The sequence below is a fragment of the Jaculus jaculus genome, chromosome 6, assembly GCF_020740685.1.
Source record: "Jaculus jaculus isolate mJacJac1 chromosome 6, mJacJac1.mat.Y.cur, whole genome shotgun sequence".
In the NCBI taxonomy this organism is placed as follows: domain Eukaryota; kingdom Metazoa; phylum Chordata; class Mammalia; order Rodentia; family Dipodidae; genus Jaculus; species Jaculus jaculus.
The window spans coordinates 122,902,869-122,919,229 of record NC_059107.1 but is presented as its reverse complement, the minus strand read 5'-3'; the positions used below and the strand labels follow the sequence as shown (position 1 = coordinate 122,919,229).

The following is a 16,361-nucleotide window of genomic DNA, read 5'->3' as shown; positions in this document are numbered from 1 at the left end:
TGAAGTTGTTTCCAGTTGTTGACTATATTGTGAATGGGACTGCTGGAAACATTGAAAAGAAAAACCAAACAGATATGAAGAAGCCTATTAGATCACAGGCTTTCCTGCAGCCAGACTCTGGTGGGACAGTCAGTTAGCCAGGAAGCATCTCTTCCTTAGAAATAATACTGGTAGTTATATCATGATTTCTACTTAGAAATTCTACCTAATGTTATCTCATTTGTGAACTCAGAGGTGAAGCTGCTTTTAATATCCCAATTTTACGGATGAACAGACTGAGGATGGAAAGGTTAAGGGTTTCAGACTGAGGTCCTGCACTGCCAATGGCTGTTCTTGGTCTGCTGCCCCTGCCATCTCTCCGGAGAGGGTCTGTATATGGCTGAGTTACCACACTACTGGAAGCCACAGAGGCAAGGACAAATACTGGCATTTTCAGATGGGCATTTGTTATTAGGCCTCGCCCTGTAAATAACTGTTAAATCATGCCATAGGCATGACTCTTGGCAAGGTCAGGCCCATATAAAGTATTCTATAAAGTTAAATTCCTGTTGCGAGGCTTTTTAGGTGTTTATATTTTAATGATGTTATTAAAATGAAAGTTCAGACTTGCATAATTCATAAGTCTTCAGTGCCTCTTTTATAAATTTCTGCCACTATTTTTTTGAAAATCACAATAAAATTCTTATCTAAAGCATGGCTCTGTATTTCAGTGAAGAGTGAAACAGTTATTGAGTTATGATGAACCAGAGCTTCACTGTCATATGGTCCGTGAGGCTGTTCACGTACAGTGTTTTCCCTGTGTCAAAGACTGTTAGAAAACTGGGGATATTTTCTATGTAAACATGTTGAACGGTAATCTGGAGTAAAATTAGTTTATAAGAAGGTGGTCTGGTAAAGTCTAGGAATTGTAAACTACTCTGAAAAACGTTCCTTTTCTAAAGTCATGTATTTTTACTTGCAGTGGCTACCACAGCAATGCTGCTGGCTCGAACATTTTAATGGATTTAAATTCTTGCAAATACAGTCGATGACAGTCTAGAAATCTACAAGCTAATGACCTGATTTTCTTTTCTTTTTTACTTTTTTTTTTTGGATACTCTTTGCAATCACACCAGGTTGTCTTTTTAAGCAACCCACTTTTAGGTTTTGAACTTAGGGTAATTGCATCTTACTTTAAAATCTCTCCTTATTTATGCTTGATGAGGCTGTGTAAATGTAGCGTTTTCTTAGCAATAGGAGCCAGTGGTAGAAGCAGCAGCAGCAACTTTAGGAATCTTTTTGAAATGGGGGCTTTCCTTTGTCACCTTTCTATCTTTTGTCAACAGTTACTAGCTCTTTTTAAAAATTTTATTTTCAAATACTTTATTTACTTATTTGCAAACACATAGAGAAAAAGACAGAGAGAGAGAATGAGAATGAATATGATTATGGGCAAACCAGTGCCTCTTGCCACTGCAAAACAACTCAAGATGCATGTGCCACTTTGTGCATCTAGCTTTAAGTGGGTACTGGGGAAATGAACCCAGGCTGGAAGGCTTTGAAAGCAAGTGCCTTTAACCACTGAACCATCTCCCCAGCCTACTATGTAGGAGCTCTTTGTACAGAGATGTTGACTTTAGCAGAGCCTTCCTTCCACTGGTTCCTTGTATTTTAACTGAATCTACAGCTTAGATGTTTAGGAAAAGAGGCACTGGCCTCTTCCATCATCTTTCAAGAGCACATTGTTTTCCTTCTTTGCATCTTTTAAAAAAATATTTTGTTTATTTACTTATTTGTAAGCAGAGAGAGGCAGAAAGTAATACAGACAGTATGGTTGTGCCAGGGCCTCTATCCTCTGCAGATGAACTCCAGATGCATTTGCCACTTTGTGCATCTGGCTTTACGTAGGGGTGGGGGAATTGAATCCAGATTGTTAGGTTTTGTAGGGCAAGTGCCTTAATCACTGAGCAATCTCTCCAGTCCTGCATCTGCTTTGGAATCCTTTGGTGAATAATTATATTCATAAGGGAATTACTGAATATATAATGACATATTTAGGGAAAGAGACACTATATAAATAATAGATAATATATTGATTATTTTTTGTATATGGTATAGCATGTATGGTGAATAGTGTGTAGTGTGTATGTGCATGTGTGGTGTATGCATATATATACACGTATACAGACGCACACACATAGAGGCCGCAGGTGGATATCAGGTGTTTTCCTCTATTGCTTTCCAGCCTTGTTTCCTTGCGACAATCTCTCTCTGAACCTGGAGCTCATTATCTTCTGGTTAACTTATCTATTTCTACCTCAGTGCTGGAGTTACAGAAATGCGCAGCCACACCTAGCTTTTTACATGGGTGCTGGGGACTGAATTTAGGTCTTCATGCTAGTACAGCAATGCTCTACCCATGATCCATTTCCTCAGTCCCACAATGGATGCTTTATACACATTGTTCTGAAAGATCTCATTTGCACATGGAGTAAATGGAACAAAATAGAATAATGAGTGTGATATGATATCATTTTTGTAAAATACACATGTGTGTGTTTAATTGGTAGAGGAAGCAAAGAAAACTTGAAAGTATATGAAATTTTAAGTTGTTTCCTTAAGACAATACCCTTTGAGGAATAGGAAAAGATTACCAAGGCTGATTTGAACACTACATTTCTTGTTTTGCATGTGAAAAGAAGTGATGAGGTTATGACTTATTTTAATTTATACCTTGAGTTTTACTGTTATTTTTAAACTGAAATTCTAGTGACCTGTTTAAACAGTCCTATTTGTGAAAACCTTTCTCTACTTAATTAATCAGCACAGGCAAGTCTTTAATATTATGAACAAATAGCAGTTATCAATAGATAATATGTAATCTTGCATTTCCAATATATGCACTTGACTTCTGGAAGTACATTGTCATTAAGTGAGCATTAGGCTTTTTTTGTATTAATAGGGAAAACTTATTAATTAATTACACTGTCATATTGTTGACTGGCATCAGTCATTTGAATTCTATGAATTTAAGTCAATCCTGTTACTTTAGTTTTAGTTTTGGATAAAGTTTTAAAAAATTTATTTGTTGTTTTTATTTATTTATTTGAGAGTGACAGACAGAGAGAGAAACAGGCAGATATGGAGAGAGAATGGGCATGTCAGGGCCTCCAGCGAATGCAAACGAACTCCAGACACATGCGCCCCCTGGCATGTGTCCCCTGGGTCCTGGGGAATCGAGCCTCAAACCAGGGTCCTTAGGCTTCACAGGCAAGCACTTAACCACTAAGCCATCTCTCCTGCCAGAGGCAGTTTTAACATTCTAGACAATAATGTATTTATTTCATATTTTCAAGTTAAAAGTCATTTTTCTCAGTAAACATTTAAAATTACTTATTTATGGAAGAAAAAGGATTGGAAGCCTGTGAGAATAATGTGCACCAAAAGCAAGGCCATTAGTAGTTGACAAAGGCAACCAGCTGCTGTGGTCTTTTGGCTTCCTTGTCTAAGGAGATGGTCTGGAAGGCAGTGTACAAGCACGACGTGGAGCCACTGCCTTATCTGTTCATGCTGGGCCAGAGATGTGACCAGGGACTTATCCCCTGTCTTTACGTCTTCCCTGGAAAATGCCTTTATGATTGTCATTGAGGAATAACAGCAGTAATGTGTGCATCTCTGCACCACTCTTATCTCTTGAAAATAATGTTACTTATGTTTTTTTTTTTTTTTTTTTTTTTTTTTTTTTTTTTTTTTTTTTTTTTTTTTTAGTACTAAAGCTGGTGGAGAGAAAAAAATAAAGGAAGAATGAAGAAAACTTTCTGGAAATGATAGCTAAGATAACCAATGAAGTTCAAATTTATATTCTCTGGCTTTATTTATTTCTCAGCTGCTGATATAATAAGTGTAGCACTATGTGATGCCAAGGAATTTCATTAAGTGGCAAAAATGAGGTCAAATCGGTTATATGAAGACAAAATAATCAGATGGGGGATTTCTTTTTTTATTTGAGGAAAGCCCAACAACATAGCCTCTTTTAAAAACTTTTTTTTTTAAATGGGAGAGAGCAAGAGCAAGAGAGAAAAAGAAAGAGAGAGAGAGAGAGAGAGAGAGAGAGAGAGAGAGAGAGAGGGAGCGCAAAGTGGTGCCCCAGGGCCTCCAGCCACTGCAACTGAACTCCAGATGCGAGCATGTGCATATGTGACCTTGCGTGCTTGTGTCACCTTGTGCATCTGGCTTACGTGGGACCTGGAGAGTCAAACATAGGTCCTTAGGCTTCACAGGCAAGTGCCTTAACTGCTAAGCCATCTCTCCAGCCTGAGAGTTTTAATATTCATAACTGGCCAATCAGGAAGTGTTATCTGTTTTTTCAGCATATATATAGGGGCCAATCCACGAATGTGAACAGAGTAGAAATGATCCCTGTTCTCAAAGTAGCTCACTACTTTGTGACAAGACTGGAGATGAGGGGAAGAGTGATGCACTGATAACTGGGATGAGGAATAAGGGATTGAGGGACCAAGTGCAAGCAGTATAATCATTCAGGAGTAGAGATGGCTATAATAGAGTACATGCTTTTTTGTTTGCTGACTTCTGAGGCAGCTGACTTGGAACTCCTGTCCCTTCTTCCTCAGACCCTCTCCCTCTACTCTAAGTACCAGGTATGTGTTGCCATACTTGGTTACAATTTTCAAAGAAAGTTTGATTTTAATGATCCCATTTATTTGAGCACATATTTCAGGGTTTGGGATTCAAAACATTGTATTGTTTTGGTCACTTGGATATTGTTGGCACTGCTATCAATAATCTCATAGTTTAATGAAAGGACAGAAACATTGCACAGATTATATATTTTTCATATTTTTATTAGGGAAACCTGCTAACCAAACATATGCAGTATAATTTAAAAACATGAATATTAGGAGCTCTACTTGTATTAACCCAATTGCTTATTAGAAATAACATTCCTCCCTATTACCTTTCTGTGTCCTGGGTGAGAGGGGATGGAAATGGTTAAGGGACAGATTAAAAAAACAGCTGTCAGGGCTTAGATAGTGAGGTGTGCAGCTGTGGGGAGGTCGTTTCTACGAGAAAATGTAAAGATTTAGAGATGTCACCTTTTAAGTCTATCACACAGCACACTCAACCATTGCTTTCTGCCTTCTATGTCTGTCTATCTCAGCTCTTACAGCAACTCATTTTTTTGCTACCCAACTATAAGGTCGCAAAGAAAATTTGACAAAGAATTTTTGAGTAGAAAGATATTTTTTGAGATCATCTTGAATGGTCCTTCCTTTTATCTATTCTCTTTGAAACATCAAGGTCCCTAGTATTGTGAGGTGCAGAGAACAGGTAGGTATTCCTCTTGCAATGCCTTTCATGATTTTCAGACTTTAATTATGTCTCTGTTTTGGGTTCCTTTTCCAGACTACAAAGTCCCAGTCTTCTGAGACTGTCCTCACACACCATGCCCTCAATCCCTATATTTAGGCTGCCTTCATTTGGCAGCAGGCCGTTTAACACTGCCCTCTGTTTTCAGTTGGGCAACCATGACTGTGTGGGCTCCACATGTGCAGGGGCTCTATGCTTGGACAAAGCTGTGACATTTCCCCATTTTATATTTGTAAAACCTTCTGGTATGACACCTGTCTTACATCGGGCAACAGCATACTTGGTGTGGTACTTTGAATGGATGTCCCTCAATAGATTCAGTTTTATTACAGGTTCTTAGATCTCCAGCGGCCTGGCTAGAGGAGATATCACAGGGGGTGGATCCTAAGGTGTGGGGATCGATTTGGAATTCCAGCCTAAAGATAGGCCACGTGCTTGAGCTCTGCCTGGGGTTCCCGGAGTATGCTTGCTTTTGGTTGTGGTTGCTTTTTCTCTCTATGTGTGGGCCAGTGAAAAGGGGGCCAGCTTCTTCTGCCATTATGGAACTTCGCCTGGATCTGTAAGCTTCAATAAATTCCCTTCCTCCTAATACTGTGTCTGGTCTGGAGGTTCATCCCAGCATCTGAAGCTGACTACAACACTTGGTGAATGTCTTTGGTGGATGGTTCCATGTGATTTCCTGGAAATAATGGACCCTGTGATTCTATATTCTAATTTAATTTGTATTTCCCCTGCCAATGTATTTTTTTTTATAAACTTTTTTTTTTGGTGAGGAATCTTGTACTACTTTTTTTTCACAATGACAAAATACTTGAGATAAATAGCTTTACAAGGCTTATTTTGGTAAATATTTTCAGAAATCCCATTCTATGATTAGTTGGCTCTATTGACTTTGGACCTGGACTAAGGCAGAATATCTCAGCTGCCTGCCTCATGGAAGCCAGTGAGCAAAGAGAAAAGGACCCTAGGCCCCACTAATGTGAGGGCTTTCCCCTAGTGTCCTAACTTGGTGCCACCAGGCCCCACCTCCCAAAGTTTCTGCCATCTCGCAGTAGCACCTCAGGCTGGTGATGAAGGCTTCAGCACCTAGGCCTCTGAGGGACTTGTAAGACCTAGAATATAGTAAAGTTCATTCACATTTTGGGCTAATTGAGGCTTGAAAGCATTTCTCATTCACTCACAGAATTTAGCATTTCAATGGCTAGAAACAGTTATGTTACCTTCAAAACTGGGGGTGTCAAGGAAACTGGTAGAATATTTTAGCACTTGTTCCCACTTCTCCATCTCTGGATTTTGATTACCAATATTTTCTGGCTAAGCTCTACTTTCCTGGTAAGTTACCTTTATTGTTGTTTGCTTTTCATCCAACTTAAAACAAAGCAGAACATTTAAATGTAGGATTTTGATAGCAATTTACAGGGCCAGGAAGCACCTGTCATACTACCTTCCCCTCCTAGTCATACTGCACAATCCTTCCTAAAATAATGGGTAAAACCAAATATTAGATAAAAATTGCCATTGAGCTCTTTCTTCCAAGTGAAAGACACTCAGATTCCTTAAAGGTGGACTTTCCCCCATCATGCCTAGCAATATCTCTTCCCTCTGCCATTGGTGCAGTCAGAAGTTAGTCACTGTTTTGAACTGCACCCCGTGTGTGTGTGCGCACGCACAAAGAACCAATCATTAAAATAGTATTCCAGTTTATACCCAAGGCAGAAATTGAGAAGCATGGAAATAATCTATTAGTACCCCATGTCTGTTCTGATGGGCTCATTGATCCTATTTTTGCTGTGTAAGTGACTATGAAACCAAGCAAGCCATTTATATTAGTGGCTGCCATGATGGAATCTCGTTTGGGCATAAAGCGTGTTCAGAATCAGATGGAAGCTTTAGACATCTTTTCGAGCTGTAGCATGCAGTTAGCAACCCGATCTGCAGATTGAAGCTGCTGAGAAGGGCTAAAGACTTAGAAGTCATAATTTATTCATGAAGTCTGAACACAGTCTATTTGGGTTGACATCCAAGCTCTGCCAAATACAAATGGTCTGACCTTGGGCAAGTTGTTTACCTCATTGTGGTTTTGTTCCATCATTTGAAGAGTATTAAAAATAGTCTGCACCTCATAAGGCTATAATGGGGATTAAATCGGTTAACATATGTAGAGCATTAGAACAGAGTCTGCCTGGCATTGTGCTGTGCAAGTGTCTACTGTCATTTTTGCCCATGTACCTCAGGGCTGGCACGGTGCCTGGCACAGAGTGGAAGCTCACATGGTGTGTGGTGAGTGGCTGGGATGTACCTGATGGCTAAAGGCTTCCTTAGGAGCTTTGTCCTTATTGTTCTGAACAAGTACATTTCAGCCTGTCACTCTTGATTTTCCGTCTAGTCCCAGAGCCCATGGATCTGTTCTTTCCATTTCCTTACAATGACTGACCTTCAGGCATGCCATTTTTGTCCATTCTGCTGCACTAGTAACTGTGCCTGGGTCTCAACTTGCATTGGCCTTGGCTATTACTCTTTTTAATACTTTAATTTCTAGAACCATCTAAGTTTCAAGAATTGTCATTTCCTACTTAGCGCAATCTATTCTCATCTTAGGGCTTCATATTATTTTTATCAATGTTATAATTAAGCATTTTGAAATATCCCAGAATTAATTTTATATTGTAACATTCAAGTCTAAAATTATGATGAAGCTTCTGACATCACTGCCAACTTATTATGCATATTCCTACCCCATTAGCTCACTAAGATGCCAGTTTATTTGCATATTATTGCTTGACCCTGATATCATGGCCAATTAATTTGCATATCCCTATCTAATTGGCTTAAATAAGATTCTGTCATTTTATTTATTGGCCCAGCTCCCAGACTAGTGGCTTTTAGTTTAAATCAATTGAATTTGGAGCAGTTTTCTTTGTTACACTTTCAGCCCCAACAGAAGGACAAATAGGGAGGTAAGGAGGGGTACTGGGAAATGGACTCCAGAATGTGCAAAGGAAACATCTCCTATTGTCTCCTCTTCCAGTGGAAAAATTTTAAAAAGCCACTAGTTTAGATGTGAGAATAAGGTATCTTTTTAGGGAAGAGGATACTGGACAGCTACAAGAAATGGAGCTTTTTGAGAAAATTGTAGTATTGAGGCAAAGGATGTACCTTTTCTATATCACTGACAACAAAATTCTCACTTGGGACTTGGTTGATCTTGACCTCAGTTAAAATTATGATATAGTATTTAAGCTTCTAAAGTGTAATTTTAGCACTTAACATGCATTAAGAATGTGGAGGATGTTTTGAATTCTAGATGAGAACTGTAGCTGGATTTGAAGTGGTTTTCAAAAATTTAAATTTTATCATGTCTTTTGGTGATTCTAATGAAAGTAAGTAAGTAACATTTTGGTAACTTTTGTATGAAGGATCTCTCTCTCTCTACTGATTCATGGTTTCTAGACAAGTGCCTTAACCACTGAGCCATCTCTCCATCCCCAGATTCACGGTTTCTAAGTAGAATTTAGTGGCTATCTGGGATTGGGAGAGTCATTCTTTCCTAAATTCTACTTACTGTCTAAATGTAGCTATATTTCTCAAATTTTATGACTAAAATGCTAACAGTAGACTGAGAAAAAATTCATTTATGAGGAATTAAAAAAAATGTATCCGATAGAAAAGTGTGTGTGTGTAGCTCAGTAGGGAACAGGATATATCTTACTGGCCAAGATTTCAATTCACATGCTGTAGTCTGACATACTCTTTTTGCTACCCACACTCACAGTTTTCCCCCCTATCATCTTCCTCAAGTAGCTTCCATCTTTTATGAATCACAAGTCCTATTGAGAGGTCTCCTCCTATAGCTATATTCCTCCCTCCCTTTCTGTCTCTCTCTCACTTTCCCTCACTTGTTTCCTAGTTTTTCTTTCCCTTTCCTTCTATGAGCCAAGGTCTCATATCTGGCCCAGGCTGATGTAAAAGCTTGGGATCCTTGTAAATGTGGGATCATGGAGCCCTAGCTACTATTTGCTTGTCAAAGTACTGATTTCTTACTGATAAGGCAGGGCTGGGGATGATCAGAAAGAAGACAGAACATCACAGGGAAAAGAAAGAGAGAGAGACTGAGGGAGAAAGAGAAAAAAGAAGGAGGCGGGAAAGAGGACGGGGAGGAAGAGGAGGAGGAAAGAGAACACTTAACCCACACTTTCCTTAGCTGCCATTGTTTCTTTTTCCTTGAGGTATCTGACCTGATCCCTCTTCACAGTCACTAGAATAGCTCCTTGATGTGCAGTAGTCTGTTGGTGTAGATGATTCTGATACCAATCCTTTGCTTGTGGCTGCTGGCATCGTCTATCCCCATACTGGACATGCTTCACCTCCACCCCACCAAATTTAGATGAGTGCAAGCCATAACAAGAGGGCAGAACTACAATCTTTTTGTACTTGTTAATTTGGACATGGTTTCTAGCAGTATAAACATTTAGGAAAAAAAAAATCCATAAAGGGTGATCTGCTAATTTCAGGGAGTAAGGGAAGTAGAGCAGGTCTATGAGACAACATTCCATTTCTTATTGAGCCAGGAAAAAAGAGAAATTTGCCAGAAGCCACAGTGAAGAGGAAATTAATTTGTGATTCTAGAAGATCTGGCAAGGGATGGTGTTGAAACTAAGTGAGACTGTTAATGGGAATTTACACTTATGAAAACCCCTCCGACACCGGCAGCCAACAACGCCTTGATTTACAACAATCCTCACAGGCTCCAGACTCAGTCTTACATTAAAAATTCATTTCAGCTGGGCGTGGTGGTGCACGCCTTTAATCCCAGCACTCGGGAGGCAGAGGTAGGAGGATTGCCGTGAGTTCAAGGCCACCCTGAAAATACAGAGTGAATTCCAGGTCAGCCTGGACTAGCATGAGACCCTACCTCAAAAATAAAAAAAAAAAAATTAAAAAAAAAAGTAATTTCATGTTTCAGCTCCAGACAGAGGAGGCAACTCTCATAAATTGGATCTGGGAATTCAGATTCTCCCTTCTGGAAGTGGTGGTGTGAGGAAAACTCAATGGTATACTGGAAATGATCTGCATTCAGAAGCAGGCTGCCTGAACCTTAGTCTTACAAATCAGGTGACTTTGAATGTTATTAACAAGGGAGTCAATTGTAAGTATTGATTTCTCTGGTTTATGTGACACAGGAAATAGTTTTGGCACATTATCTCTAAGTTTCAATACCCTCACTGATAAAATTGAGAAACCTTTGACATAACCTATGATAGTTTGGATATCAAGTGTCTTCCCCAAGATGCTTTTGCATGGAACCATTTTCCCAGTACAAGCAGTGTGCAGAGTGCCACATTTGGAAAGTGATTAGATCATGAGGGATTCTGCTTCCATTAATGAATTAATCCATTCAGATTAATCCAGGATTAATCTGGATTAACTAGAAGATTCATAATGTGGATAGACTACTAAAAGCTTTGTGGAACTTTGGAAAGGGGCCTAACTAGGAGACATGAGGGTAGGTCCTGGAAAGTTCTACCTTCCCCTGACTCCTTTTTAGGTCTATTTCCCATTTGCCTTGAAGTGGGCCCATTTGTCTGCCCAGTGTTCCCTGCCATGATGTACCTCACCACTAAGCTAGAAACAATGCAGACTAGTGGCCATGGGCTGCAGACCTCTGAAATCATGAGTCAAAACACATCATTCCTGTTTTGAATTCTCAACCTCCCCTCCCCCGCCTGGTATCTGTCACACCAACAAAAATCGGAATAAAATACTATTTCATAGGAATGTATCATATAACCATAGAAACCACATGAAAATGAGTTAGAAAAAGGATTTCTAAATTAAAAGTACTCTACAACTAACAATGTGGCTTTTAACATTTAAAAATAATTCTCAGGGGCTGGAGAGATGGCATAGTGGTTAAACGCTTGCCTGTGAAGCCTATGGACCCCGGTTCGAGGCTTGGTTCCCCAGGTCCCACGTTAGCAAGATGCACAAGGGGCGCTCGTGTCTGGAGTTCGTTTGCAGTGACTGGAAGCCCTTGTGCACCCATTCTCTCTCTCACTCTCTATCTGTCTCTTTCTCTCTCTGTCACTCTCAAATAATTAAATAAATAAATAAAAATCTTTAAAAAATTCTCAGATTTAACTTGAAAAATAGAATTTTTAGCCACAATGCACGACCCATTTTCATTAACAAGGAGGGTCTAATGGGAAGGGGTAGATCACAGATGAGCCTAAATAATGGTACCAAACTGCCTGTATTTACTGAAAAGAAAACTAATAAATTAAATTAAAAAAAATTGTGAAAAGAAAAAAATTAAAATTAAAAAAACAGAAGAAAAAAATAGAATTTTTATTTAATCACTTCCATGTTTTTTTTTTTTTTTTTTTGATTTTTCGAGGTAGGGTCTCACTCTAGCCCAGGCTGAGCTGGAATTCACTATGGAGTCTCAGGGTGGCCTCGAACTCATGGCGATCCTCCTACCTCTGCCTCCCGAGTGCTGGGATTAAAGGCGTGCGCCACCACGCCCGGCTCACTTCCATTTTAATTCTTCTTTAAATAACTGTTCTTAAGTGAGAATTTTATTTAATCTGTGATAGCCCAAGCTAAATTTAGTCTTGACATTCCTCATTAAAGCTCTATTCTTTAAAGCCAGGCGTGGTGGCGCATGCCTTTAATTCCAGCACTCAGGAGGCAGAGGTAGGAGGATCGCTGTGAGTTCAAGGCCGCCCTGAGACTACAGAGTTAATTCCAGGTCAGCCTGGACCAGAGTGAGACCATTCCTCGAAAAACAAAACAAACAAACAAAAGCTCTAGTCTTTAAATTGCAAATTTCTGGGATGGCAAAAAAATCCTTTCTACACTAAACCAGTCAACCAACAAACAAATGCACACACAAAAAAATGCCCTTGAGAAAAGTAACTGCTGTGATATCAGTAGGGATGAGAAATGAAGTGGTTACTCTCCGACTTTAGAGTCTGCATAGTACAAATAGGAGTGTTAAAGCTTTGCAATATAGCTCAAAATGGTGAGAGATAATCTCAAGACTTCTCAGCTTTTCCAATACCATTGCTTTCATGAAATGTGGTTGAACAGTTTAGGCTAGTCAGAAAGCTCAGGTTTTTCAGACACAATTGTGAATTCAGAAAATGTAGGGGACAAATCAATAAACTTTGGAAGATAATAATTCTCTTTTGCAATATGGACAAACAGAAAACAGTGAAGGGAGAATTATTCTTAACACAGAGATGTGTGAAGGACAGTGATGATAATACAATACTGGATATTGTTTACCAGGAAATAGACTTGGTTGTCCTCAAATTACCAGGCAGAAAATCTAACTCTAGTCTATTATACTAACTTGCTCCTGAAGCAACTCTTGCAGCCTGTAAGATTCTAGCTTTTCATACAAATAGCTGCATTTAGGTATCCCTTTGGTTGCTCACAATTACATGGGAGCTGAAATATTAAGCATGCAAACAGAGGAATCTACTGCAGAGATCTGAATAGTCTAAGCAGACTTGCCATTGTATGGTATGAGGACTGAGGTTTTCATTTTTTGTTATATGGATACATAATACAGGCAAAATCTTTCAGGTGGATTTTGAATGAACACAGTAGGTTGGAAGAAAATTGATTAATTCTGCCACAGAGTAGTAATAAAATTACTTTAAAAATGTTTCCATTTCTTATTTTCTTCCATGTTTTATTGATTAATTCCCTACATTGTTTGAATTCATTATTGAGTCTACAAAGCTGGAGCCTCCTGATAAGCCTGTACTGATCAGCCACATCTATCAAGCAGCTGAATCTTTCTCACTGAATCAAGTAAGTGGTTACATTATCCAGTCGTTGATTTCATAGTCTACATATGAAACCCAAGATTTGGTAAAGTTCCTCATGAAAACAACCATAGTAACATTTAGTGAGCCCTTAGTTGTGCTCAGCTCTCAGTCATTTCTCATAATTAACCCATTAACAAGGTCCTTCTATTACTTTATAGACAATGCAATTGAGGCTTAAAACAAGTAAATAACTAATTCACTGTCACATGGGGTAGTGGTGTGGTAGAGTGCTTACTGAGCGTTCAGTGCCCAGGACATCAAAACAAACAAGAACTCTCCAAACCATGTCAAAACGCTAATGGTGGCAGAGCTTCGCTTCAACCCTGGCCAGTTAAAAAACAAAACAAAACAACAAAAAACCCAGCCTACTTTGGTTCCAGTTAACAAGCCATTTCTAGTAAATGTAGCTTGGCATTTTAATCACCTGGTATGATCTTATGATCTTACATAATTTGGTCTCTTTGTACATACGTCAGCTTAATTTGAAACAAACAGTCCAAGTACTTAAAGTTGTCTTAATGGTAAGTAGGCTAAACAGATTTGAAATGCAAGACTTGCTTTTCAGGCCATAGCTCCTTTGTAAATAATTCATTATTCATTCAGCAGGCTATGTTCAGCCTGACCAGTCAGTTGAGAGCATTGTGGGAGACATAAATACTGAACAGTCTACTGAGAAAGAAGCAAGGTGGTAGAGGGATGTAAAAGGGCAGCTAGTGGCATTTAAGACAGACACAGATTTGCTCTGCTGGGATCAGAAAAGGCATCTAGGTGCCACCACCTAAAACCTTTTCTTTACCATGCCACCCCATGGCTTGCTTTCTCCACCTCTTTCAGGTTGCTTCCTGGATGCCACTTACTCACAAAGTTTTCTCTGATCACTAAGCTTACTTCTTTGCTTCATTTCTACATAGCATTCATGACATCTCATTGTGCTGTATGGTTTAGTCATTTGTTGGCTTCCTGTTTCTCTCTATATATTAGAAGGCATGCTGCAGGAAGGCAAGGTCTTTGGACTCTTGTCCGCTAATGTGAACCCAGTACTCACAGCATGATGCTTGGCTTAAGGTAGGATCATACTACCTATTTGTTGGGTGGATAGAAGGGATGAAACTTTGGTTGGGCCAAACAAAAAGGTAGGAATTAGCAAACTATTGTTGGAAGAAAGGGAATTCCAGCTGAAGGAAATCACCTAGACAAAGAGAGTGCAGCCATTTGTATGAGCTGCATAGAGAAGAATGAGCTGGTCCACTGACTAAAATCAGACATGGTATAACAGACTCTGAAAGTAGATTATGTGATTAGAGTAATCATGATGTAATTCCACAGGCATCAGAGAGCCCTTCAAATTAGAGCTTGTTAATGATTATAATCATTCCAGGTAATTCAAATGTGGGGGTGGGCCTTGGTGGTATGGGTTTTAAAGCTACTATAATTTTGTTGTTTTTCTTTAGAAAAAAAAGACTATAAAATGAATACTCAATTAGATCTGACCTCTAGTCTTGTCCCTTTCATGTCACAGTGCTGAGTTAGTATAATGGATGGTGGCAGTCATCCCAAATGCTCTTTATTTGCTGAGAGAGCTAGCAGTAAGACATTGTATATGCCTATGACTATAAGACACTCTGATGTGCTAGCCCCAATTTCTTTCCTGAAAATGCCTGCAGCCGGTCTGATGCCATTGAATGAGAAAGGGTGAAGAAGTCAGAGTGAAAAGAGACTGCAAACTGTGAGGAACAATGGGGGTTGAAATGCTATCTGTGATGGTGGGAACTCATTTCTAAGACTTTGAAAGGACCTTGTAAGTAAGAACAAGGGAGAATGTCCTGGAAGATTTACTAGCTTCTTGGTAAAGCTGCTTTGGTCTCTGCCAAAAGATGCAAGATAAATTAACATTGGGTGTATGTGGTGAGGGGATGATTGACATAAAAGTTTGGGATAGGGTGGATATGAGCAGATGAACTACTCCTAACGATATGTGGCCATTTAACCAAAAGAAGGAGAAAGATCAAAGGTGTCTGAAATTACCTGGGGTATGAATTAGTGATCTGTGAGTACACCGTAGGTGTCAAGTTAATAATTTTCTCTGTATATAGTTCAAATATAAGCACATTAAATAGTCCTTATGTATTTTTAGAGGAAACTGTGGTTATTGCTTTACATTTTCTCTTATACTATTAGTAATGAAAGCAAGGCATTGCAAAATAGGATCTAAGTGACACAAAAGAATTAGCTTCTCCATGTAGTCACATTTATTTATAAAGAGAAATAATCTTAGGGTCTAGGAGAATTTGGCTGATGAATTCTTCCATCAGTAAATAGAACTCATCCTTAGCCTTGTTGAGATGTTGGGTTTCAGAAGATGAACCCACCATGCTTCAGTAGTGCGGCTTCTGACGTTCTCAACATCATGCAATGAATGATAAGTAATGTTATTGTAATTCCACAGCTAGAAATGAATGACAATGACAATAGCAATCTGTGATGACCTTCTGACATATCAAGAAAATCCCCCACTCTGTAATGATTTATTAGAACATTAAAAATGTAATTGATTTAATCACAGTTAGTGGGAAAATATTTTCAGCTATGGAAGTGACAAGTCCTTTTGTTGATTTTTTTTTTTTTTTTTTAGTTAGGAGTATACTTTATCTGGTCATGCTTGGGTTGTACAGAACTTTCAATGCAAGTCACCTTTCCTTAGGCCCCTGTCTAAGCTGTAGAATTAAATGCATTACTGTTGGGTTTTATTCCCAAATAGAGATATTTGTATGTATTTGAAATGCTATTTTTTCATAACAACTATGTCAAATTATAAACTGCCTAATAAATATCAGATAAAACAGAACATTATTTTTAATATCAAGGGTGAGTTTTGATTAAAAAACTCCTCTAAGCTATCATCAGTGACAAGCATTGTCTTTCAAAAAAGAAGCAGAAATTTCAGCTTTCAATGACATAGAAATGACAATTGAAACTTGACTATGAAGAAGGAAAATAGAGTTCATCTTTTCTGCCAATTTCAATAAACTGAGAGTGGCTTCCTGGGGCACTGAGTTGGATGAATTTTGAGACTACTTCCAGCTCCGTAGGAAAGAGAACTGTGATCAATTAGGGAGTGGGGAGTCACAGCGTGTGTGCTATGCATTCGGTGTCCAT

General features: G+C 38.9%; 1 protein-coding gene across 5 annotated transcripts in view; it reads right to left on the bottom strand.

Annotated features, from left to right (window-relative positions):
- Syt1 (synaptotagmin 1) overlaps nucleotides 1–16,361 on the bottom strand; it is a 572,391-nt gene that overhangs the window by 83,769 nt on the left and 472,261 nt on the right. The window lies entirely within an intron of this gene.